At 38.8% G+C, this 24,982-nt stretch overlaps 1 protein-coding gene across 1 annotated transcript in view; it reads left to right on the forward strand.

Annotated features, from left to right (window-relative positions):
• ORC5 (origin recognition complex subunit 5) overlaps positions 1–24,982 on the forward strand; it is a 2,154,202-nt gene that overhangs the window by 1,155,849 nt on the left and 973,371 nt on the right. The window lies entirely within an intron of this gene.

A 24,982-nucleotide genomic window follows, 5' to 3' on the forward strand; every position in this document is an offset into this window, starting at 1 on the left:
ATCTAGTTGTGACAAGATCAGCTGATGCCTTTCATTGGCCAACAGTGAAAGTTCTTTCAGAGCTGCATGTCTGGCAGGCAGCTTAGGGGTGTATCTTGGGGTGCTTACCTCCTCTTCTGTAGTTGGGCATCCAGAACATGTCCATGCCTGGCCTGCACATGTGGAGTTCTGTCTTGTATCCCCCTACTGCAGACTTAGTGGTTGCAGTCAGGAACTGTTCTCCCCTAACAGCCTTAGATTTAGTTGGACTGTCTTACTCAAAATGAGGAGAGAGCAGTAGATCTTCCTACACTAGCAGAGGCCATAGAATAGACCCAAGACAGCCATCGGCCAATCAGCATCTGATGGGACCTATTATTGAAGGTGAGGGGAGCATATCCTAAGGAAATTTGACCTGATGCAAGTGCTAGGTTGTGCATAGGCCTTTTCAACCCCAGTGTCTCCTGTGAGTGCTTCCCAGGGTACTGAGTCTCATCACTCAAGCTCAGTCACCCATTTCACATTTAATACAAATGATATTATTTGAACTTGGCCTTGCCCATCCTGGAGGTAGGGTTCAGGAAGTTTAGCCCTCTCACTTTCTACCCTGGCAACAAAACTTAAGGAACCCGAACACCCTCATGTCAAACACAGGATTCCCTTCCAACAGTTGAACCCCCCTACACTTACACTGTCCTTATTTGGTGAGTCTCTGAGACTGATTAAATTCTCCAAGAACTAACCTGTGGCCTCTTTGACTTCCTTCCAGAAAAGCATGACTGAATATCTTGACAGAAAAAGAGAAGTTTGGGTCTTCCCACCTTTGAAACCAGTCTTCACTGATATTATATTTGCAGTCACCTCCTGCCTCCAAGAAGGAAAATGCTGTCTACCAGCCCTCAGCAGAGTGGAATGACACCTTAACTAAGCAACCTTGAGCAGACTTTTTGCACGATTTCTTTGGTACTGTGTAAGTCACGGTGCAATCACAGCTCTTTTATGCTTAATAAAGAGTCTAAGGAGTTTGACATGAAGGAAAACAGGTGTTCTCCTGTTCTACATTAGGTTTAGATCTTCAGCCGTCTCCATCACTTGTCCATATGCCAGTTCTCCCTAGTGGACTGGGCACTGGAGGTGTCAGCATGTCAGATGATTGTAGGATTACAGAAGAGCTGGTTAAGTCCTGTAATATGGCTTCCACTGTACACTTTTGTGTTGTCCTTTCCAAGTTTGATTGTGATAAAGCTGTGGCAGGGACAGCAGGTTTGGGTATGTGCTAGCAGTGGATGGTATGGCTGAGGATTTCCTTGTTAAAGATAAGCTGAGGCAAGCCATGGTTATACTTGTCCAATTCCAAGGGGAGGGTCTCTTCATTTTTTTCAAAATAGGAAAGCGGTATTGACTACTGTAGAAGACTTTTACCATTTTTTCTGTCTTTCTGTGAACCTTCTGCTTCTTAACAGGCCACCCTGGCTGTGTAAGAAAAAGAAATGTCAACAGGATGAGGAGAGCTTCCAAGTATCAGACAGTTCTACCGCCACCTATTATCCTATTGAAGTCACACAGAGGAATTAATGTGATGTCCCATCATACTAAGTTCTGGCTGTTGTCCAGAATTGTCTGTGCATGTGGTCGTTCTCCCAAGTTTTTCTCATCTTGAAAAGCTATCATCAGAGATCAGTTGGTTCTGTTTATAAGAACTTTGTTCAGAGAATACATTTTCTGTGCAGAACTTTTAGTAGGGCCTCAGACACTATACTGCTAGATGCTGTGCAGACTGACGCTTCTTCAGAAAGAGGCTGGGTATTTTACTGCCAAATCTTATTTCTGAAAGAGAAAATGAGCCTTCCGTTACATGCCAGACCTCATCAGCATCAAAACATCTGGTCATCTGGTGTATCAAGTTCTTCACTGGGACCTTTCAAGTAGTCATACTCTTGCTTCTGCAGGATTCTTGGATGGTGTTGCTGGACATGATGGTCACCTTCTGGCATCCATATAGAAGGTTCATTTGATTTGTTGTAGGTGGACACTACTGTTAATACAAATATCTGGTGTTTAGTCTGCCCACTGAACACAGAGTGTTTACTGAGGTGCTGGCTGGTGTGACAGAGGCCTTTTAAGAGAGGGACCCTCATTCCAGGGATTTGCTCCTATTACACCTTTAAACCAAATGGGGAAGTGTAATGGAGTATCCGCATTTGTTAAAGACCACATTATTTTGAGGCAGATTCTCAGAGGCCCACAAACCAAACATATTGAGGTTCAGCTCACTCTAAATCCAGCTATCAGGTCATGCCATGTTACAGAACCCCTCGATGACCCCCCCACCCCCAAAACCATGTCCATTTTTTCAGTACATCAAATACACATCACATAACATCAAATACACAAAAACTCTGTCATTCTAGGATATTTTGACTACCCTTTGATAAGCTTAGGAGACCTATACCTCAAATGTAGACTATGCCCAAAAAGTCCTCTGTTTCATAAATAAGAATTTCCTGGCTCAAGTAGTCAAAAACCCATCAGAGAAAACAATACAATTACAGCGTCTGTACACACTTAATGACTGGTATAACCCTCTCCAGTCCAGTCTGACTACAAATTTATAACCCTCTTTTTCAAAATCCCTAAACCAGTAGGTGTAAATAGCAGAGTATTCAAATATTTCAAACATGCAAACTTCCTGCTGTTCTTTGATGAAGTCTTAAGGTTCAAGTACAGTTGTTTCTTCCAAAATGTGAACACAGCTATTAGTTATGCAAATAAATTCTATGCTCACCTAAAACCCTGTTTAAATCTATCACACCTTTCCAAAACTAAACAAAATGAGAAGCGTAAGAGCAAACCAGCCTGATGGCCCACATGTATAAGTAAACATTACAATAAATGGAAAACCCTTATTAAAATATATAAGCAAAACTAAAGAGAGACAAATCAAGGTCAACATCAAAAGGTTCTCCTAAGATACTGAAAAATACCATCATGAGAACAGAGGCGTCCTGGGAACTTGGTCTAGCACTGGAAGCTAAGGATACTTAGAAATGCTTCTTTACTTGTCTTTAAGTTATGAAGAGGTTACCAACATTGCCCTGAACTTATTCATAGTGGCAGTAACTGCTCTGATCTGGTGAACATAACAAATATAATAGCAAACAAATTCAGTGCAGATTTCACACCAGAGGCATCTTACAAAACCTACATATATGTAAGGATCAAAAACACCCTATCATCACAAAAGAGCAGTTGTTAAAAGTACTGTGCACAACAAAAATAGATCCGCTTATGGCACCTGATGACATACTAGGCTGTGTACTGAACAGCACTAAGCATGTACTGTTGGATCAGTCCTGCAACTGCTCATCCTGAGCTTATCCACTGTCTTTGTCCTCAAGGTTGGGCACAGATGTTGTGATGCCATTCCGCAAGAGAAGCCCCTCCATGGACCTCAGAAATTTCAGACCCCCATCAGCCTGACAAACCTCATCTGTAAGGCATGGAAAAGTTCATAACAGACCTGATAAACTATGATATAAACAAATCTAATAAGATTTTACCCCCAACAGTTAGCTTTGTTGCAAGTAGATCTTGTCTAATGAATCTAGTGAATTTTTTGATTGGGTAATGCAAAACGGACTGTGGTCACACTGTTCATACAATATACCTAGACCTCGACGAACGTTTTGATACCATACCATATGACAACATTATTATCAAGTTAAATTTGGTCCAGATTAATCCCTGTATAGTTAGTTATTTGAATAGCAAATTGGATGAGAAAGAGAACCCATATTGTGAGGGTGAAGTGTTCAACCTCTCTCTAGCATGAATGTAACCAGAGCTGTACCACAGTGATCCATGCTGGGACCTCTGCTATTTGGAATACAATTTGATCTTCAAATCACAAATGGAGAACTCTGGTTACCCAAGATTGCAGACTGTTTTGTAAACTGTGTGTTAACTTAAATCCACTTCTGATATGTAGTGAGCTTGCAAATGTAAATAGCTGCTGCTCTGAAAACAGGGTAAAACTAAAAGGGAAAAAAATGAAAAAAAATGCAATATTGTTGCATTCTGCAAAAAAACTCCAGCCGCTTATAGTATAGAAAACATCCCATTCCAAAATGAAAATGTTGAGAGAGACCTTGGAACATGGGTAGATAACTCCCTCTCCTTTGTTCATGTTGCAACAGTGGTCAAGAAATCCTTTTATCTGGCACAGGTGATAGCAAAGGATATTTCCTCTAGATCAAAGCAAGTCCTTAACGCTCTGTATTCTGCCCTGATCAGGCCCATCATCAAAAATACAATGTGCCATTTGGGATGTGTCTTAATAAATATATCAAGCAGTTGGAGAGGCCCCAAAGGTTCCAGACAGAAAAGATAATGAGCCTAAACAATCTAGGCTATCAAGAGGCTGAATGCCTTGTCCCTGTATTCAGTGCCCTATAGATTTCTTAGGGCGATCTGTGCCTTGCCCTACTTTGAGAGATTTTGCTAACATCTGCAGCCATCCTTCACAAGACAAACAAAATTATGTCATTTTGCACTTGCATTGCTTGTTTTCATTGTACTCTGAAGCATTTCTGTGCTACTTATTGTTTTTCTACATTTTTTAAAGTTTAAAGTTTTAAAGTTGCAATTTCTAACAGCTGCAAGGGCTGCTGTTCTACATTTAAATACACTGTGTCTGGTGATTTGTTAGTCTTAGACATCTGTTTGTCATTCCTTAACACTTGGGTACCAAACCAGTCATTTTACATTGAGGGTCAAAGTCTGCACTCTTGTTGCAGGAGACAGCTGATTTTACCTATCTGAGCTGGGAAATGCTGGTGGAAAGCTTATTGTGTTCCTTCTTGACTGGCCTTAGAGAGCATAGTTACTGTAAAACTTGCTTTTTTCTGAAGTTATATAAGCCTTGCATTTGTGAGAGACTTGGCTCATTTATCCAGAGCTGCTCATCATTTGGTGATGACTCCGGAGACTTTGAGAGTTTTTGATGATGTCTGAAGCCATCCTTGGCAAGACAAATGAAATTAAGTAGCATTTTGCTCTTGCATTATTTGTTTTCATTATACTGTGAAATATTTCTGTGCTACTTAGTGTTTTTCTGTACTTCTTTATAGTTTAAGGTTGCATTTTCTAACTGCTGCGAGGGCTGCTGTTCTGCATTTAAATACACTGTCTCTAATGATTTGTTAGTTTCAGGCATCTATTTGTAGTTCCTTAACACTTGGGCTTCAAACCAGTCATTTTATATTAAGAGGTTCAAAGTCTACACTCCTGTGACAGGAGAGAGCTTTTTTCACCTATCTGAGCTGGAGATTGCTGGTGGAAAGCATATTGTGCCTTTACCTGATTGGACTTATAGCATATTTACTGCAAAACTTGATTTTTCTGATCGTATACAAGCCTTGTGTTCTCTTCATGCAGCGGTGATTAGTGGAACTTTACCTCAGTCTTGCACTACTCAAAGAGCAACCAGTTTGCATGGTGAGCGGCATTTATGCATTTAGTTAGAACTGTTTAGATCTGCTTCACATTATTACAACACCCAGGACTATCGCTCCTCAAAGAGCATCTGGTTTGGGAGCTGGGCACCATTGCCGGATAGGTTAGCCATAGATTACACCAAGTAAACAGCCATCCGTCACCAGTTACAAATGCCCTCCACTTCTATCCCTTGCAACGCACATATTAGGACCTACTTTCCTGCTGTCTGTGCATCTAGTTTAGTGGACATAGGCATCCTGAGGCAATGTAGCACTTGCCTTATGTACACTGACAGCCACTTAATTCTTGAACAGACAAATACAGTATGTGAGAGATGTAGTTACACTTTGACACTGGAGGATAGACTCTCATTTACAGACACAGAAAGCAAGAACAGGTTTTCAGCAACTCACACGCACCACTGACCGCACCAACAAAGGACCAAACACATAGCTGCACATATGTGGAGGTGCTCACATGTAACTGACCCAAACCTTAAAGGCTTCTCAGGTGCAGTCCTCAAAAACTCCACATTCACACAGACAAGATAATTCCCATCATAACACATAAAGCCATAGCTCAATGTGTATGAACTACCAAGCCCATAAGGAGAAACACCCTGCAACCCAATATTTTGGTCATAGGTGACTCCATTGTGAGACGCATTGATGTCCCTCTTACCAGGCTGGATAAAAAAAGGTTACAGTTAGCTGCCTTTTAGGGACCAGGATCCTCTAGATCACGTAGGCACTCAGGTCACTTACTCCCAAGTACCAATATGGTTCAGTCATAGTCTGTGTGGGCATGAATGATCTGAGACTTACTTCCTTGGACTATATGAAGAGAGACATGATTGAATGCTCAGAATATGTGTCACTGGCAGGTATGAGCCTAACATTGAGTAGCATTTTACCATCTCCGAAGATATCACAATGTCAACAAAAAAGGATCAACTTTAACAATTGGTTTAGCTATTGGTCATTCTAAAGGGGTCCAATACTTGTCAGGTTGGGACAACATGGTGGACAGGCCACTCTACTTTGTCGAATACGGTCTTCACCTGTCACCACTAGGCTTTCGGATATTGACCAAAACATTATCCACCCCTATATTGCCCTTTTCAGACATTGCTATGTTGAAAGGTTTGTCTATTTGGCAATAGCTACTTGGGACAAGCTAAAGGTGTAACTACTCAGTGCTAGGAGTGTCAACAAGAAACTGCACTCCCTAGAAGCTTTCATCACCCTGAAGAATGCTGACATCTGTGCAGATAGTGAAACATGGTTGAAGACCACAGAAAGTACTCTGACAGTGCTTGGCTATAACATATTTCATATGTTTTGACTACTGACTAAACATGAAAGAGCAAAAGGAGGATGGGGTATCTATCTACGTAAAGGATAAGCACACCTCAAGGCTGGTCAAATGACATGCTTAAGCTAGTCCATGTCTAACTAACCACTGGAAAAATTAATTACCACATTCTTACTAGCTACAGGTCCCCCACCATAAACCAGAAAACACTTGCATCATAACTGAAGTTACTTGAATCACTCACTATCCAGCCCAATACCATACTCATGGGTGATTTTAACTACCCCTTCATTAACTGTGAGGTATACATGACCACTAACATGCAGGCCCAACGATTTCTTGACTTGAGCAGCTAGTTTGCACTCCAACTAGGGGTACAGATAACCTAGATCAGGTACTCCCAAATAAGGGAGAGTGCTGCCTCCCCCCCCCCCCCATGTGTGAGGTCCTCAATGGTAAGATCAGATCCCAAAATGGGCTTCCTTGAAATAAAGGTAAAATTAGAGCCCCCTCACCTAAACCCCAGAACTTTTCTAAGGCAAACTACCTCCTATTAAGTGATGGTATAGTTAGTTTCCAAGCTTCTCCGAGCCCAGAAAACACAGAAGCCTATGCAGAGGTGTACACAAAATCTCTGTATGACCATATAAAACAACTGCATAGAAACAGCAGTACCAGACAAAAATAAGCCCAGGTCAAGCCACCCCTGGTAGATCCCTGGTATTAATAAGTCATGTAACAAAAAAAGAAAATCTTACTGAGAAATAATAGGGAATGTGCACAACAGAGCAAAAAAGTCCCTCATTTGTCTAAACAGGAAAATCAGGAGACTAGTCAAGTCTCTGAAAGCAGACTTTGAGACAAAATTAGCCTCCAAAGCTAAGGATAACCATAAGACATTTGTTTAAGGACAACACCCAACAATGTGCGGAATTAGTTGTAGATGCCATCGACTCTAGTCATCCAGAAGATATAGCAAGTCTGCTGGCTGAGAAATTCAGCTCATATTTCACTTCCCAATCGTCCCCAGTTCTCCCCCAGGAAATACCGTCTACCACTCCCCTGCCAGTTATAACCAAGGAGCAGTTTGATACTGCGCTCTCTAAAGCTAAAAACAGCTTCGATGGGACCTGATGATATACTAGGTTGCCTCTTAAGCAGCTTGAATCAGGACCCGTCAGGCCCTTTAGGATCTGTATTTAATAAACAAACGTAAAGTTCCAGCAGTAACTACCAAGAAATAAACCACTTGAATCTGCTGAAAAAGGAGTTCAGATCCAATACTACGTGTCACGAGTGTAAAATATCCACAATTTTATTAAAATATTTGCATATAAAATCTATCAGGTTAAGTGCTTTCAACTATCACATAGACTTCTTCAGAAGATCATCTCAACTTACACAGTGGCTTAAATAATCCAATCAATTATTAAAACTAATAAAACAATTAAAACCTGACATCATCTTCGTAAAGTGCACTAACTGAAATTCATATTACATAGTTCTAAAACACATCTCACTTATGTCAAACATATTACAATCAAGGTATATATTTGTGAACATAAATGAATAAATAAATCATTGTAAACATCACACATTTGCTTCCAGAATGGCCTTCAATGATATACCATAATTAATCCCTGGATGAACACTAGAATTCAACAATATTGGCCATCTAGTTTCTTTCTCATTTAACTTCTTGGTAATACTACCCCTCTCGGATTTCCTCAAGGATGGCAAATTTGAATTCTTTGCAACCAGAACATTTTTGTAGGTGTCTGTATAAAGCATTTGTTTCATCTTTTTTCTTTATACAATAAATATGGTTGTATATCCTGTTTCTAAGACACCTATCAGTTTGTCCCACATAGAAACAGGGGCATGTGGTGCACTTAGTCAAGTTGTTGAGTACGACAATTGCCATTCTGAAAGTACACTACAGTCCGATTTATATTTTCCAACTTTATCTCCATAATGGCGTGACATTGGTTACAGTTGCCACATTTATGTGTTCCACCCTCCCTAGATTTATTCTTGGATGAAAAAATATTCATTTCAAATAGATTTTTAAGATTGAAACCTGTTTTATAAACAAAGGATGGTTGTTTCCCCATTAATTTATAAATATTGTCACTGGACTTCAACATATTCCAATTATTTGTAATGGTATACCAAATGTCCTTGGCAAAATTTCCATATTGCAAAATGCAAGACCGATTGTAATCATTCTGATGCTCAGAGGTTTCAGCAATGTTTGTCTGTATATTCTAGTGTTATCTATAAGGTTACTAGGGTAACCCCTTTTCAAAAACATGTTCCCAATAAATTCAAGTTCTACAGCGATATCTTTTAACTCTGAGGTCATTCTTGCCGCCCTAATGCATTGTCCCTTAATTTTGCTAGCCTTTTGTTTATAGGGGTGGAAACTGGAATATTCTAAATATGTGTTACTGAACATATTTTCCCTATAAATTTTGGATGCAAAATGATCTTTCTCAATATATATGTATGTATCCAAGTAGTATTGGATCTGATCTCCTTTTTCAGCAGATTCAAGTGGTTTATTCTTGGTAGTTACTGCTGGAACTTTACGTTTGTTTAACAAGTTGTCGACATGGGTTATGGATTCCTTGGAAGATTACAACGTAATGTGAACTAGTATGATATAATTTATATATGTATATAATAATATGTATTTATATATATATATATATATATATATATATATATATATATATATATATATATATATACATCTAGATTTTTTGGAATTTATATAGGGGTATATTTACTTTTTTAGAATTTATATGTTTATATGTATGTATTTTATGTATTAATACAATGTATTTTTGTAAAGCATGTCACATGACTTTGGCTGCGGTCATGTGTTCCTGGGCTTGTATATAAGCACTTGCTTTTTTATATGGTTGTATTCAGTATTGAGAAAGGGTTCTTCCCGAAAGCTTTGCATTCTTTAAAGTTTTTTATCCAACGTGTTTTGTGTTTTTTTGGAACTTTTCAGCTACCTACATTGTTTTGCTGATTCCTTGGAAGAGTTGCCATCAATTTTTTCACCAGCTAGGAGAGATGAGATACAAAAAATGCAGTCCGAAATGGCTATAATTAATTGAGCTGATCAGCCAGCCAGAAAGGAAGTCTATATATTAAAATATTTGCCTATAAAATCTATCAGGTTAAGTGCTTTCAACTATCACATAGACTTCTTCAGAAGATCATCTCAACTTACACAGTGGCTTAAATAATCCAATCAATTATTAAAACTAATCAAACAATTAAAACCTGACATCATCTTCTTAGTGCACTATGCAAACTGAAATTCATATTACATAGTTCTAAAACACATCTCACTTATGTCAAACATATTACAATCAAGGTATATATTTGTGAACATAAATGAATAAATAAATCATTGTAAACATCACACATTTGCTTCCAGAATGGCCTTCAATGGATATACCATCATTTATCCCTGGATGAACAGTAGAATTCAACAATATTGGCCATCTAGTTTCTTTCTCATTTAACTTCTTGGTAATACTACCCCTCTCGGATTTCCTCAAGGATGGCAAATTTGAATTCTTTGCATCCAGAACATTTTTGTAGGTGTCTATATAAAGCATTTGTTTCATCTTTTTTCTTTATACAATAAATATGGTCGTATATCCTGTTTCTAAGACACCTATCAGTTTGTCCCACATAGAAACAGGGGCATGTGGTGCACTTAGTCAAGTTGTTGAGTACGACAATTGCCGTTCTGAAAGTACACTACAGTCTGATTTATATTTTCCAACTTTATCTCCGTAATTTCCATAATGGCATGACATTGGTTGCAGTTGCCACATTTATGTGTTCCATCTTCCCTAGATTTATTCTTGGATGAAAAAATATTCATTTCAAATAGATTTTTAAGATTGAAACCTGTTTTATAAACAAAGGATGGTTGTTCCCCCATTAATTTATAAATATTGACATCGGACTTCAAAATATTCCAATTATTTGTAATGGTATACCGAATGTCCTTAGCAAAATTTCCATATTGCAAAATGTAAGACAGATTGTAATCATTCTGATGCTCAGAGGTTTCAGCAACGTTTGTCTGTATATTCACACTTCCATTGCCTAAGAATGGTTTGTACTTTTTACCCCATTCAGACCTAACATATTTTATAGTGTTATCTATAAGGTTACTAGGGTAACCCCTTTTCAAAAACATGTTCCCAATAAATTCAAGTTCTACATCAATATCTTTTAACTCTGAGGTTATTCTTGCCACCCTAATGCATTGTCCCTTAATTACGCTAGCCTTTTGTTTATAGGGGTGGCAACTGGAATATTCTAAATATGTGTTACTGAACGTATTTTTCCAATAAATTTTGGATGCAAAATGATCTTTCTCAATATATATGTATGTATCCAAGTATGAAATGCCTTTAATGTCAAAATTATACATGAATTTTAAATACTCATTAGAGTTGCTTAGGTATTCCATAAACAGATCCAATTAATTCTTGGAACCATTCCATAACATAAAAATATCATCCAGAAACCTGATGTAACATTTAATAGTCGAATTCCACTTACTTTGGAATATATGTTGCTCTTCCCAACTGAGTAACACTAAATTGGCAAATATGGGTGCACAAGCTGCACCCATTGCAACACCATTATTTTGTCTGTAGTATTCACCTTCATAAAAGATGTAGTTGTGTCTGAAAACTACCTCCATGAATTCCAAAATTAAAAGAATTATGTCCCATGAAAAATCACTGTATTTCTGAATACTATCCTTAGATCTACTAAGACCATCTCCCTCCGGTATACAAGAAAATACGTCTATTACGTCAATTGTAACAAATATGACTTCATTATTAAAATTGTCAGGAGGCAACCGACCTAAAAAATCCAATGAATCAATGATAATATGATGTATTTTTCTATAAATATCTTTTAACCATCTGTCAATCACTTGACCAAACAGGAAAGTTTTTGATTTATTCCCCAAGATGATGGGTCTGAATCGGGGGTCCATTTGGTCTTTGTGGACCTTAGGTATTCCCACCATAGTAGCCATAACAGGATTTTTTACTTGTAAGAAATCATATAATTCAATATCAATTCTATTTTCCAACAATAAATCCTCTAATAATAAATCAATCTTATGATATCCAATATTGACTTCGTTCAGGGATGCTATTTCATAATTACCTGAACTTAGTAATATTGTATGTATTTTGTTTACATATTCTTGCACATTATAAAGAACAATCCCACCCCTTTATCAGGTTTCATCACCCTGATTTGATTGTTTTGTTGTAATTGTTTCAGAAGATCAAATTCCTTTTTAGTTAAATTAAATTTCATTTTTTCTTTATTAAATTTATTAACTAATTTATATAATTCATCGGTCACAACCTTTTCATATGTAGCCAAAGTAGAGTTCATAGGTGGAACAAATATACTAGTCTTTTTAAACATTTTGTGAATTTTTGTTCTATTACTATCATGGAAATATACTGCCAAATTTAGTTTCCGCATGTATAACTTAAATTCTGCTATGTAATCTACAATATTACAGCTGGAAGTTGGAACATATTTCATTCCCTTAGAGAAAAGTCTAAAATGTTCATATTCCAATTTGAAATTTGTGTAGTTGAACACACTGAAATTTCCCATACTGAAATGAACCTCATTGTGTCGCACAATAATATCCTCCCCTATCATTTCCTTGGACCTCTAATAAATCTCTTTTCCCGCCAATTGTTTTCTGGTACAAACTGTTTCCCCTGTATATCCTGCTTGAATTTCCTTACTCCTAAAAAATTGTTGTTCCTACTATTGTTGTATTCAGCATATCCTTCCTGCCTAGTATTGTATTTTTCCTTCCTGTTATATGTCCCAGCGGAATCTCGCCTGTAGGCATCCCATCTGTAGGCTGATTGATTTTCATACTGCTTTATGTCCCTTTGTAACTTTTTACATTTCCTATTAAATTGTTTCTGACAATTTTTTTCAACCCAATCATACTGTTTATGAAAAAACGATTCCCATTCACAAAATAGTAAATCTTGAGTTATAATAACATTCATATGTTCAATTTCAGTCATTAGTGCACATATTTTTTATCATTGCATTTCATAATAAATTCAATAAAATAAAATCCAAAGCTGTCAAACAATTGATTACATTCTAAAATGTTAGAATCATCTAAATCTACCCCTATGGGCTGTTTAAAAAATTTCAAGCCCATAGGTGCAACTTTCACCTCCATACAACGCTTTAGGTACATGTTATCGAGCTGTAAGCTCTTCACTGTACCTAGTTTCTTACCAAACTCATAACTTAGATCTTTCAAAGTTCTATTATCATCCTTACTTTTCATAGTATATGTATCTGACCTAAATTTACAGGAATTATTTTCAAAGTCATAATTGCATTTAAAAAAGTGTCCAAATTATGCTGTTTATGATTCTCTTTGACACCGTTGTTGATATTACATACTTGTGGATTAACAGTACCTGCTTCTGCTGCTAGTCCAGTCACAGAATAAGTCTTTTTTTTGGGACTGTCCGTTTGGGTTTAACCCCAGGTATGTTGAACTCGTCCTCCGATCCTCCGTCATCTCTCCATTTAAAACATTCACTAAACCGGAGACCAACGACACCGTTGGATCCATTAGAAGGTCTGTTTAACAACACTTTGCCATTACGCTGTTCTTTAGGGGATTTAATTGTATTGTTGTTTCCACTACACCCACGCGTTGACGTCATCTCCTGCAAACCCTCAGACTTCCTTTCTGGCTGGCTGATCAGCTCGATTAATTATAGCCATTTCGGACTGCATTTTTTGTATCTCATCTCTCCTAGCTGGTGAAAAAATTGATGGCAACTCTTCCAAGGAATCAGCAAAACAGCGTAGGTAGCTGAAAAGTTCCAAAAAAAACACAAAACACGTTGGATAAAAAACTTTATAGAACGCAAAGCTTTCGGGAAGAACCCTTTCTCAGTACTGAATACAACCATATAAAAAAGCAAGTGCTTATATACAAGCCCAGGAACACATGACCGCAGCCAAAGTCATGTGACATGCTTTACAAAAATACATTGTATTAATACATAAAATACATACATATAAACATATAAATTCTAAAAAAGTAAATATACCCCTATATAAATTCCAAAAAATCTAGACTATATGTATATATATATATATATATATATATATATATAAATACATATTATTATATACATATATAAATTATATCATACTATTTCACATTACGTTGTAATCTTCCAAGGAATCCATAACCCCTGTCGACAACTTGTTAAACAAACGTAAAGTTCCAGCAGTAACTACCAAGAATAAACCACTTGAATCTGCTGAAAAAGGAGTTCAGATCCAATACTACTTGGATACATACATATATATTGAGAAAGATCATTTTGCATCCAAAATTTATAGGAAAAATACGTTCAGTAACACATATTTAGAATATTCCAGTTTCCACCCCTATAAACAAAAGGCTAGCATAATTAAGGGACAATGCATTAGGGCGGCAAGAATGACCTCAGAGTTAAAAGATATCGCTGTAGAACTTGAATTTATTGGGAACATGTTTTTGAAAAGGAGTTACCCTAGTAACCTTATAGATAACACTATAAAATATGTTAGGTCTGAATGGGGTAAAAAGTACAAACCAATGTTAGGCAATGGAAGTGTGAATATACAGACAAACATTGCTGAAACCTCTGAGCATCAGAATGATTACAATCGGTCTTGCATTTTGCAATATGGAAATTTTGCCAAGGACATTTGGCATACCATTACAAATAATTGGAATATGTTGAAGTCCAATGACAATATTTATAAATTAATGGGGAAACAACCATCCTTTGTTTATAAAACAGGTTTCAATCTTAAAAATCTATTTGAAATGAATATTTTTTCATCCAAGAATAAATCTAGGGAGGGTGGAACACATAAATGTGGCAACTGTAACCAATGTCACGCCATTATGGAGATAAAGTTGGAAAATATAAATCGGACTGTAGTGTACTTTCAGAATGGCAATTGTCGTACTCAACAACTTGACTAAGTGCACCACATGCCCCTGTTTCTATGTGGGACAAACTGATAGGTGTCTTAGAAACAGGATATACGACCATATTTATTGTATAAAGAAAAAAGATGAAACAAATGCTTTATATAGACACCTACAAAAATGTTCTGGATGCAAAGAATTCAAATTTGCCATCCTTGAGCAAATAAGAGGAAATCCGAGAGGGGGTAGTTTTACCAATAAGTTAAATGAGAAAGAAACTAGATGGCAAATATTGTTGAATTCTACTGTTCATCTAGGGTTAAATGATGGGATAGCATTGAAAGCCATTCTGGAAGCAAAAGTGTGATGTTTACAATGATTTATTTATTCATTTATGTTCACAAATATATACATTGATTGTAATATGTTTGACATAAGTGAGATGTGTTTTAGAACTATGTAATATGAATTTCAGTTTGCATAGTGCACTTTAAGAAGATGATCAGGTTTTAATTGTTTAATTGTTTGATTAGTTTTAATAATTGATTGGATTATTTAAGCCAGTGTGTAAGTTGAGGTGATGTTCTAAAGAAGTCTATATGATAGATGAAGGCGCTTAACCTGATAGATTTTATACGCAAATGTTTTAATACAATTGTGGATATTTTACACTCGTGGCATGTAGTATTGGATCTGAACTCCTTCAGCAGATCTGTATTTAATCACACTGTCTCCTGTAGAGTGGAGGGCAGCAACAGTCATCCCTTTGCATAAGGGAGGGACCATCAACTGACCCAGGAAGTTTAGACCCATAAGTCTGACTAGTCATATATGTAAGGCAATGGAAGAAGTAACCATGAACCTGAAATCTCTAAACACTGGAACCAACCCAGTTTGGCTCTGTCAAGGGTAGGTCATGCCTACTAAGTCAGTGTACTACTTTGAGAAAGTCACTAGGCCAATGAATGAGGGTAAAGCAGTGCATACTGCTTACCTTGACCTGGCCAAGGCATTTTATACAATTCTCCATTAAAGTATTCTAAATAAACTCACAAAACTGAGCATAAATCCCTACATCATCAGATGGATAGCCAGATGGCTTACTGGCAAGACACAGGATTAAAGTGAGAGAGTCCAGATCCAGCAAGACAGCAGTTACTAGAGGCATGTCACAGGGCTCAGTGCTGGGACTACTCTTGTTGGGAATATAAAATGAAGTTAAGGTTAATGTGGAAGGCCTCTAGATGAAAAAGTTTGCTGAGGACTGCAAGCTGGGGGCAATTATTGAATCCCCCAGTGATGTAGATATCCTTCAGGGGGGGGGCTAAAATAGACACATTATTGGTGTCAGAGCCATGGCCTAAAACTAAATGGGAAAATACATTATCATACCCTTTGGGAAGTCAAATACATTGGCAAACTACATTAATAGCAAACCCCTAAGAGTAGAATCAGAGGTGAGAGATCTAGGTACACAGACCAATATTAGCCTGAACTTTGAATGTGTCAACAGTGGTCAAAACGTCCCTCTTTGTGGTGTAGCCTATAAGTAAATGTATGGCATGCAGATCTAAGGAAGTTATAGTCTCACTGTACTTAGCCCTTATTAGACCAGTACAATGCACCTTTTGACATGTACTTGACTAGGACTTACAACACCTGGAGCAACCTCAGAGGTTCCTCACAAAGACAATACAGGGTGTTAACATGCCTTATATGGATAGACTGAAAGCTTTATACCTTTACTCAGTATCTTGACTATTAAGGGGTAACCTCTTCCTAACCTTCAAGGCACTCACAAATCCAGCCCTGATGGAGCTGCTACACATCCACAAGGCAAACAGCATGAGGGTCATCTAATCTAGGAATCTAAACCTAGTCAGCAACTCAAACAAAACTTGGAGAGACAGATGTGTGTTTCATAGATTTCCCCCTTCTTTGGAACAGGCTTCCTTTTCTTGTTAAGCAGAGCCCTTTCCTGGCCCTCTTCAAATGCAATTTGGATCAATGGATGGGAAATTGCAAATTCACTCCTGGGGTACGGGCTTTGTCGCTTACGTACAAGGGTAATCTGTAAAATACTCAAGGTATAGGTACAAACCTGTGCTATCCTGTTGCCCCTAGGGGCTATATAGCAGGTTAAATCAGGTTATATTGATTAGACTTGTATGGGCTCTCAAGCTATTAGCCTAGTAATCTCCTTTGAACCTGTTACTGGGTTAATGATCTGGCAGTTCAGGATGTGTTATTTCTCCACAAAATCAAACAGTACATTGACCACCTGAACCAGAGAGTTGATCCTGCTTCAGCAAATAAATCACGGTCGAGAAATAAATTTGCCACAAGATAACCCCCTTCTCTGGAACAAATTTTCTGTGCAAAGCAAGCAGTGTGACACATTGTTTTCCTTTAACTCATTCACTCCAGTAGAATTGTGCAGGTTTGTTTTCTCCATCTGCCAGTGATTGCATCATGTACATTCTGACAAAATCAAGTTGTGTCTTCACATTTCAAACAAATGTTAATATTGTCTAGAGCCATAAATCTTACTAAAGAAATGTAAAGGACAAACTGTTCAGTAGAAACAGATGTTCTTCGTGTTTCACTGTTGCAGTCATTACATTTGGGTAATCTGCTGGCAGGTTACCCTCAGTCGGCATTAATTCCAAAGTCTTGGGTCCTGTGTCAGTTGCTGTCTCCTCTTCCATTACGTCAGGTTGTCAGGGGAGTAAAACAAGCAGCCAATGCCATTTTCTTTGTCTTTCTTGCCGTGCGGTGCCCGAAGCAGAAGCAGTTCTCAAGTGTCGGTTGGCCAACTCCTGAAATTTTCAAATTCGAGTTTCAGAACCGAAGTCTTCACTAAAGCTAAGTACCCCGTTGTGGAAATTTTTTCTTGCTCCATACCAATGTCAGTAAAAGTTAATAATTGCATTAATTGTGGGAAGCAAATACCTCATAAGGGTTTCCATTTATACTGTATTCCTTGCCCTAGGCCCTGATCATAATGTGCCTAGCTGTCGGCTTTGTGCTAGATTTAACCAATGCACTATTAAGCGTTGGTATATCTTTGCCTCAAAATATTTTGGAAACAGATTTAACTATCCTGAAATGTCGCCGGATAGCAATCCGACTACCGGAGTACACAAAAAATGCAAAGAAAAGGACAGAGACAGACCGTCGAGGTCCAAAACCGACAAGGAAGCTTCTCCTAAGCCAGTTGCGGGTTCGCCAATACTCAGTGAGGCGCTTTCACCTCCCCTGATACCCGCTACTTTTGAGTCGCAGGCCCCTACCGAGACCCATGTGGAGTCCGGCATGCCACGAGATTCTCAAAGTATTGTACCCACAGATGTCTCTCCCTCGGATGGGTCTGGAGCCGCTGAGCAGGCACCAGCTTCTGAGGGTGTATTCAGGTCACAACATTTTTATATAAAACCGACGCCAGCTTCAAAATCAAACATAAAAGCAACTTCTAAAGCTAAAAAACTGATGCATGAGCCATGGGCACAGACCTTTATGCCCAAAAAGCAGATGATCAAAATGGCTGATGACCTAATTACCTTGATCAGGGGTTCCCAACCCCTCCTGATAAGAGGCCTAGGCATGACACTGATTATGAATTTTCAGATCAAGTTTCTATTTCTTCTGATTCCTCTTCTGATCAGGAATTATCTATACCACCCTATGAGGATTCTGATGCAGAGGAATCTATCTCATCTGCATCTCCTCCTGAAGATTATTCCTTTGGAGAAACCTTGCATACTTTGAGGGAGCATTTTCACTGAGAGAGTCAAGATTTCTCAGAATCAAAAAAGAGGCTCAGGGATTTCCTTCTCCCTCAGCATAGGCCTTTAGCCATACTTCCTGTTTTAGACATTGTGGATGATGTATTTTCGGAGTCAAGCTTGGCTCCATACTCTTTACCTCCGACTCCTAGCAAGCCAGACAGATATTACAGGGTTCCTGACTCACACAAATTTTTATTTGGAACCCTGCTGCTGACCCTGAAACTATTTCACAGGGTCCAAAAGGTGTTAAGGCCTCAACAGCAAAAAATCCTACCCCCTCTGACAGAGATTCCAGGGCACTGGATAGATGAAGAAAGAAGGTTTATACATCTGCAACCTTGGCAATTAAGGCCTTAAACTGCCAGTTTCATATGCTCAAGTACCAACAACATGTTATGGGATTACTGAAACAGAAAATTATGTTGATTTCTGAATGTGCAGAAAGTAAAGAATTGCAGGAATTATTGCATGCAGCAGAACAAGTCGGCAAGCATACTTTGCAGTGTGGTTTTGATTCGTTAGAGGCCTCCTGCAGGACCACAGCTACTGGATCTGTGATTAGGAGGCATGCCTGGCCAAAAGAGCAAAATTTGCCTGATCATGTTAAAGCTAAATTGCTAGATGCACCTTTACAGCATGATACTCTGGTATTAAGGCAGAAGAGGTTTTAAAGAAAATGGAAGACAAAGCTAAGTCTATGCAAACTGTAAAAGACTTCTTACAAGTGCAGCCACCAAGATTCAGTAGACACTGGCCTACAAAAAATTGGTCCTTTCCTGTGTCCAACAGAGCTCGACGGGGCAAATCCAGGCGCCCTAAAGGTTCTAGATACCAGTCACAGGATTCTTACAGGTCAAAGCAATGGGGTGCTTCTACCTCCAAATCTGGAGGAAATAAAGCGCAACCCTACAGTAAACAGTCTCAATGACTTCCCTCTGCCATCACCAAGCACTTAACTTTTGGCAGCACCCTTAGGGGGAAAATTAGCACTTTATGCTCAAAATTGGCAAGTGGGTGTTAAGTATAGTATCTCAGGGATACAGATTCCACTTCCACACTATGCCAATTGCAAACGGTTGGCCAGATCTGCCAAAAAATCAGTGGGCAGAGGCACAGAAACAAGTTACGTCCCTCATGGATATGGGGCTATTCAGCCAGTACCAGAACAGGAAAAAGGACAAGGGTTTTATTCAAGACTGTTCTTGGTACCCAGAAAAGACAAGGCCCGGTGCCCAATATTGGATTTATCAATTTTGAACACATACCCGGACATTCCAATATTCAAAACACTAACTTTGCAGCAGCTTCTGCCCATGCTGGGCAAGAACACTTGGCTGGTGACATTAGACCTAAAAGAGGCATACCTGCATATCACAATAAGGGAATCTTGCAGAAGATACCTCCGTTTCAAGGCTAGTTTTATGCATTACCAATTCTCTGTACTGCCCTTTGGCTTATCTACTGCTCCTAGGGTCTTTACAAAGTGCCTGGCACCAGTAATTGCATTTTGCAGACAAAGAAGTATACAAATCTATCCTTACTTGGACGACTGTCCCATTCAAGCAGAGAACAAGGACATTCTTCTTCAGCATCTGGCGTTTGTGAAAAGGCTTCTAACATGCCTAGGGTACACAGTAAACAAAAATAAATCACAACTGGTACCCTCTCAAAAGATAACATTCCTGGGTGCATGGTTGAATACAACTGCCCAGATGGCTTTCCTCATGTCAGACAAATAAAGGCAACTGACTACTTACTTCAAACTGATGACAACAAAAACCCAGTTATCTGCAAGACAAACTCTGCAGGCTTTGGGGTTCATGGCATCCTGCATTCTACTGATTCCATATGCAAGACTGCATATGAGGAAACTACAGTGGTACCTAAAAAGTTTATGGAGTCAACATTGTCACAGTCTGGAAACATTGATTCCTCTCATTCCCTCCCTACAACAGGAGTTTCTATGGTGGGCAAAGGCATGTCACCAAAACATGGGATGGGATGGGCTTTCACTCTACCTCCTGCCAGCCAAACCTTAACAACAGATGCATCAGATTATGTATGGGGGGCCCACCTGGCAGGAAGATGCATTCAGGGCATATGGACCCCAAAAAAATGCATCTGCATATCAACCAAAAAAAGATGTTAGCTGTTCAAAATGCCCTGACAGCCTTCAAGGACTTGCTTCATCCAGGACAACTACTGATAAAGACGGACAACACCACGGTTATGTGGTACATAAACAAGCAGGGGGGCACGCACTCTCTCCTCGGAATTATCAACTGGAAAAATCCTGCACAAGGACTTATCACAGACAAGCATGGAAAGTGGACGCCCTATTATCCTTCAGTTGGAAAAACCTATCAGTTTACCCCTTTCCTCCTCTGCCTCTTCTTCCCAAGGTCCTACTAAAAGTCAGACAAGAGAAACCAAAGATGATACTAATTGCCCCGGACTGGCCCCACCAATACTGGTACCCAATCCTAAAGAATATGTCTCAATTCCCAGCTTGGTACTTGCCTCAGATACATCACTTACTGTCCCAGCAAAACAATCAGATCCTGCACAGTCCGCTCCAAACACTGAACCTGGCAGCGTGGCTGATCATGTAGTTATTCAAACAACACCTCTCAGTAAAGCTGTGATGGATGTCATTTTGGAAGCCAGAAGGCCTAGTACTAGAAAATCCTATGCTGATAAATGGAAGAGATTCTGTGCTTGTAACCAAGCACAAGGAACTGACACAGCAGAGCCAAATATTCCTCAGATTTTACAATACTTGACTGAGATGCTTGACAAAGGCCCATCTTTTTCATCAATAAAAATCTATGCCTCTGCCATCTCGGCTCATTACAACACAGAGCCACCAATCTTTTCTCATCCTTTACTAAAGCAGTATCTTAGAGGGGCCAAAAATGTAAGGCCTCCCAGAAGATCACCAATTCCTGCATGGGACCTCAATTATGTGTTGGAAAAGCTCACCCTGTCTCCATTTGAACCAGCTGCTACTGAAGATCTAAAGTTCTTATCATGGAAAACAGCTGTGCTCCTGGCAATTACTTCGGTAAGAAGGGTCTCAGAGCTACAGGCCCTCATGGCCTTGGAGCCTTTTATCATATTTTACCCAGACAGGGTGTCACTCAGGACCAATCTTTCATTTATGCCTAAGGTAATTTCCAGTGTGGCTCTTAACCAAACTATTCATCTGCCAACTTTTTATCCAAATTAACAGAACAAGGGGGAGCGGATTCTGCATTACTTGGACATACACAGACAACTAAGATTCTACTTGAGCAGGACTAAAGCTCTAAGAAAAACTGAGCAGTCACTAGTGACATTTGCTGCAAGATCAGAGGAAAAGGCTATTTCAAAGCAGACCATTTCAAAGTAGATAAGCCACTGCATTCGTTTCTGTTACTTACACCATGGCAAACCGGTGCCCAAGGGCATTAGGTCTCATTCCACTAGGGGTGCAGCTACATCAGCAGCTTTTCTCAGAGGGGTACCAACCAAAGACATTCTATAGGCTGCTACTTGGAGTTCTGTTCACACTTTTACAAAACATTATCATTTGCCACTCTACTCTAAGTCCAGGGCAGGCTTTGTCACTGCAGTTCTGCAGGGCCTTATAGCTGCCCCTAATGCAGTTTAGCTCCAGCCTCCCATCCATAGCTTTGGGATTCTACCCAAATTTAATGACTGCAACATTGAAACACAAAAAACATAGTACAGTTGTGTGCACTTACCATAAATGTAGATGTTCGAGTGTATTCACTGTTGCAGTCCAGGTTACCCACCCGCCATCCCCCTTTTCTTCTGGAGTTTCTCTTTCCTTCACTATCTTCTACAGCCTTTGTGGTGTATTTGTTTGTAGATGAAGGTAAAGTTTGTATTGTTGCATGTATATGTGGCTTATATGTATATTTTTGCTACCCATTTGGGGGGCACCTGACATCTGGGACAAGAAAAACTAAAGAAAATGGCGTCGGCTGCTTGTTTTATACCCCTGATGTCATGGAAGAGAGATAGCAACCGACGCAGGACCCAAGACTTTGGAATTCAGGCCGACTGAGTACAACCTGCCAGCAGATTACCCAAATGTAATGACTGCAGCAGTGAATACACTCGAACATCTACATTTATGGTAAGTGTACACAGCTGTACTATCTTTACAGTGGTAGTGTTCATTAGATTTTAGATACTTAAGTAGATTTTATAATTCGTAATAAGCACAGTACATATTAATTTTGTAATATTTTGTAAACAACTTAAAATTTCTCATTAGTCACTCGGTACATGTATACTGCAGCATCATTTTGATTGTCCTTTTGTGATATTTCATATGAGGCTAAACAGATCTGTCTTTGTTACTTGGCTGACAACCTATTACAGAAATTTGAAAATTATGAGAATATAAGCAGTTTATAAACAATAATTATTCTCTCTCTAACAGCTGAAAACAGAGGTCAGAATAACAGTGCATTTGTTTTGTCCATCATGTAACCCTTAAAATCTTACAAGAGCTTGTATATAGCCTGGTCTTGGAATTATTTATTTAGTTATGAACGGAATGTATTAGACATCCAAATGCCTCAGCAGGATGTAACTGCAGAAATGTCTGGAAGCATCAGGAATTGAACATCTGGATGGGTATTTATAAATTCACCCACTGCATGACTGGTCTATCTCTCATTGGAAAGGAGGTAAGAACTAAAGGTGTTTATTGCAAGGAGTAAATTGCCATAAGGCCTGTTGCCTTGCACATACCATGTTTCTATAACTACTTGGATGACGGGCTCCTAGGATTATGTTGAGGGAATGCCCTGGTAATGTCTTTGATTTGATGCAGCCATGGTTGCAGGCCTTGGTAAGCTCAACAAAATGTGAGAAGTATGCTCTGAGTCAGCACTAATACAATTACCTATAGCTGGGCAGAGTCAAACACATTTCATTTTCAGCTGATTATGCTGCACAGGAGGGCCCTGGAAGTCAAGTCAATGACATTGATGAGAAGTGCCCAGGATAAAAGCCTTCATCTTCTGATCTTAAAGCAAATCATAATGTACGCAATGCCATTCATTTACCCTAAGATATGTCTGTTGCAGTGAAAGGTGAGATGAGTTGGCAGCAATGTCACTAAATCTCAAGCAGGCTTTAGAGTAGTGAGTATTTCCAAACCAATCTCAGTTTTGAGTATTCTTATACTTTGCAGAACCCTTTGAAATCCCTGATAATGGATGCTAGCTGTTGGGTGGGGAGCCCACTAAGACTCTCCTTCCCATTAGAACATTTCCATATAATCCAGTTAGAGCTATTGACATTATTTCTTGGTATGAAGGTTTTGGAAATGGAGCAGAGATCAGAGCCCCTCCTGTTTCAGTTAGACAGCCATTGCATTATGTGGAACATGATCATACTAGGCAGTATACAGATGTCCTACCTTTGCAAAGAAAGAGAATGTGTGCCTCGTGGTGATCAATAGACAAGGAGCCATTTTGTTTTTTGTTTGTTTGTTAAATGGGTGGGTAGACTGGTTTAGGACCCTTTACATACGCAACCCTGGCCAACTGTCAAAGCACAATTACATTGAAAATGGGTTTACATAAAACACGTATATAGCAATAACATATTTACATTTGACATTACTATGTACTTGATTTGTCCTGTGTAAACCTACGTTAAGTGTTATTTTCATGAACATCAGCAGCGGCTGTTTATAGAGTAGATTGTTCAAAGAGAAGTTTCACTATTACAAATGAAAAGAGAACTTTTAAGTCATTAATATAGAAAGTAGTGTAGTGCAATCCTGTAAACATACAACACAGAGAAAATGATTTCATGAGACTGAATTTGTAAAGCATGTGCATTTAAACTCCTCCTTTAAGCTTAGTTTTTCCTTAAAGATCTGTATAGTTCGTATTGCAGTTAGTTCGTCAGGCAGCTTGTTCCAGGAGGTGGGGGCCAGTTTAGTAAAAGATTTTTCACAGACAGCTAAGAATGTTTTTTTAGTTTATGGTGGTTGTATTTGTCAAAGTATACATGGATTCATGTAGAATGTTTGTTTGCAGGTGGGGGACAGTATCTATAGTTTTAGCGGTGTGAAAGCAAATCTACTAAGAGCCTGGCTCTAGCAGAAATGGGAAGCTAGTTCATTTTGTGTGTAGTGAGAAGAGGTCTTGTACTTTTAAGTGCAAGATGTATGAATCTCAAACTCTTGTTTGCAGTAATTTAGGATAAGTTAGTGTTATGTGCCAGTAGGGCAGCTATAATAGTGTATAGTCTAGTAATTAAACTGATGGTTATTGCATGACATTTATCGTAGGCTGCTCCAAGCTGATATAAAACT

This window comes from Protopterus annectens, chromosome 11.part0 (genome assembly GCF_019279795.1).
Source record: "Protopterus annectens isolate FY-2018-M chromosome 11.part0, PAN1.0, whole genome shotgun sequence".
NCBI classification, from domain to species: domain Eukaryota; kingdom Metazoa; phylum Chordata; order Ceratodontiformes; family Protopteridae; genus Protopterus; species Protopterus annectens.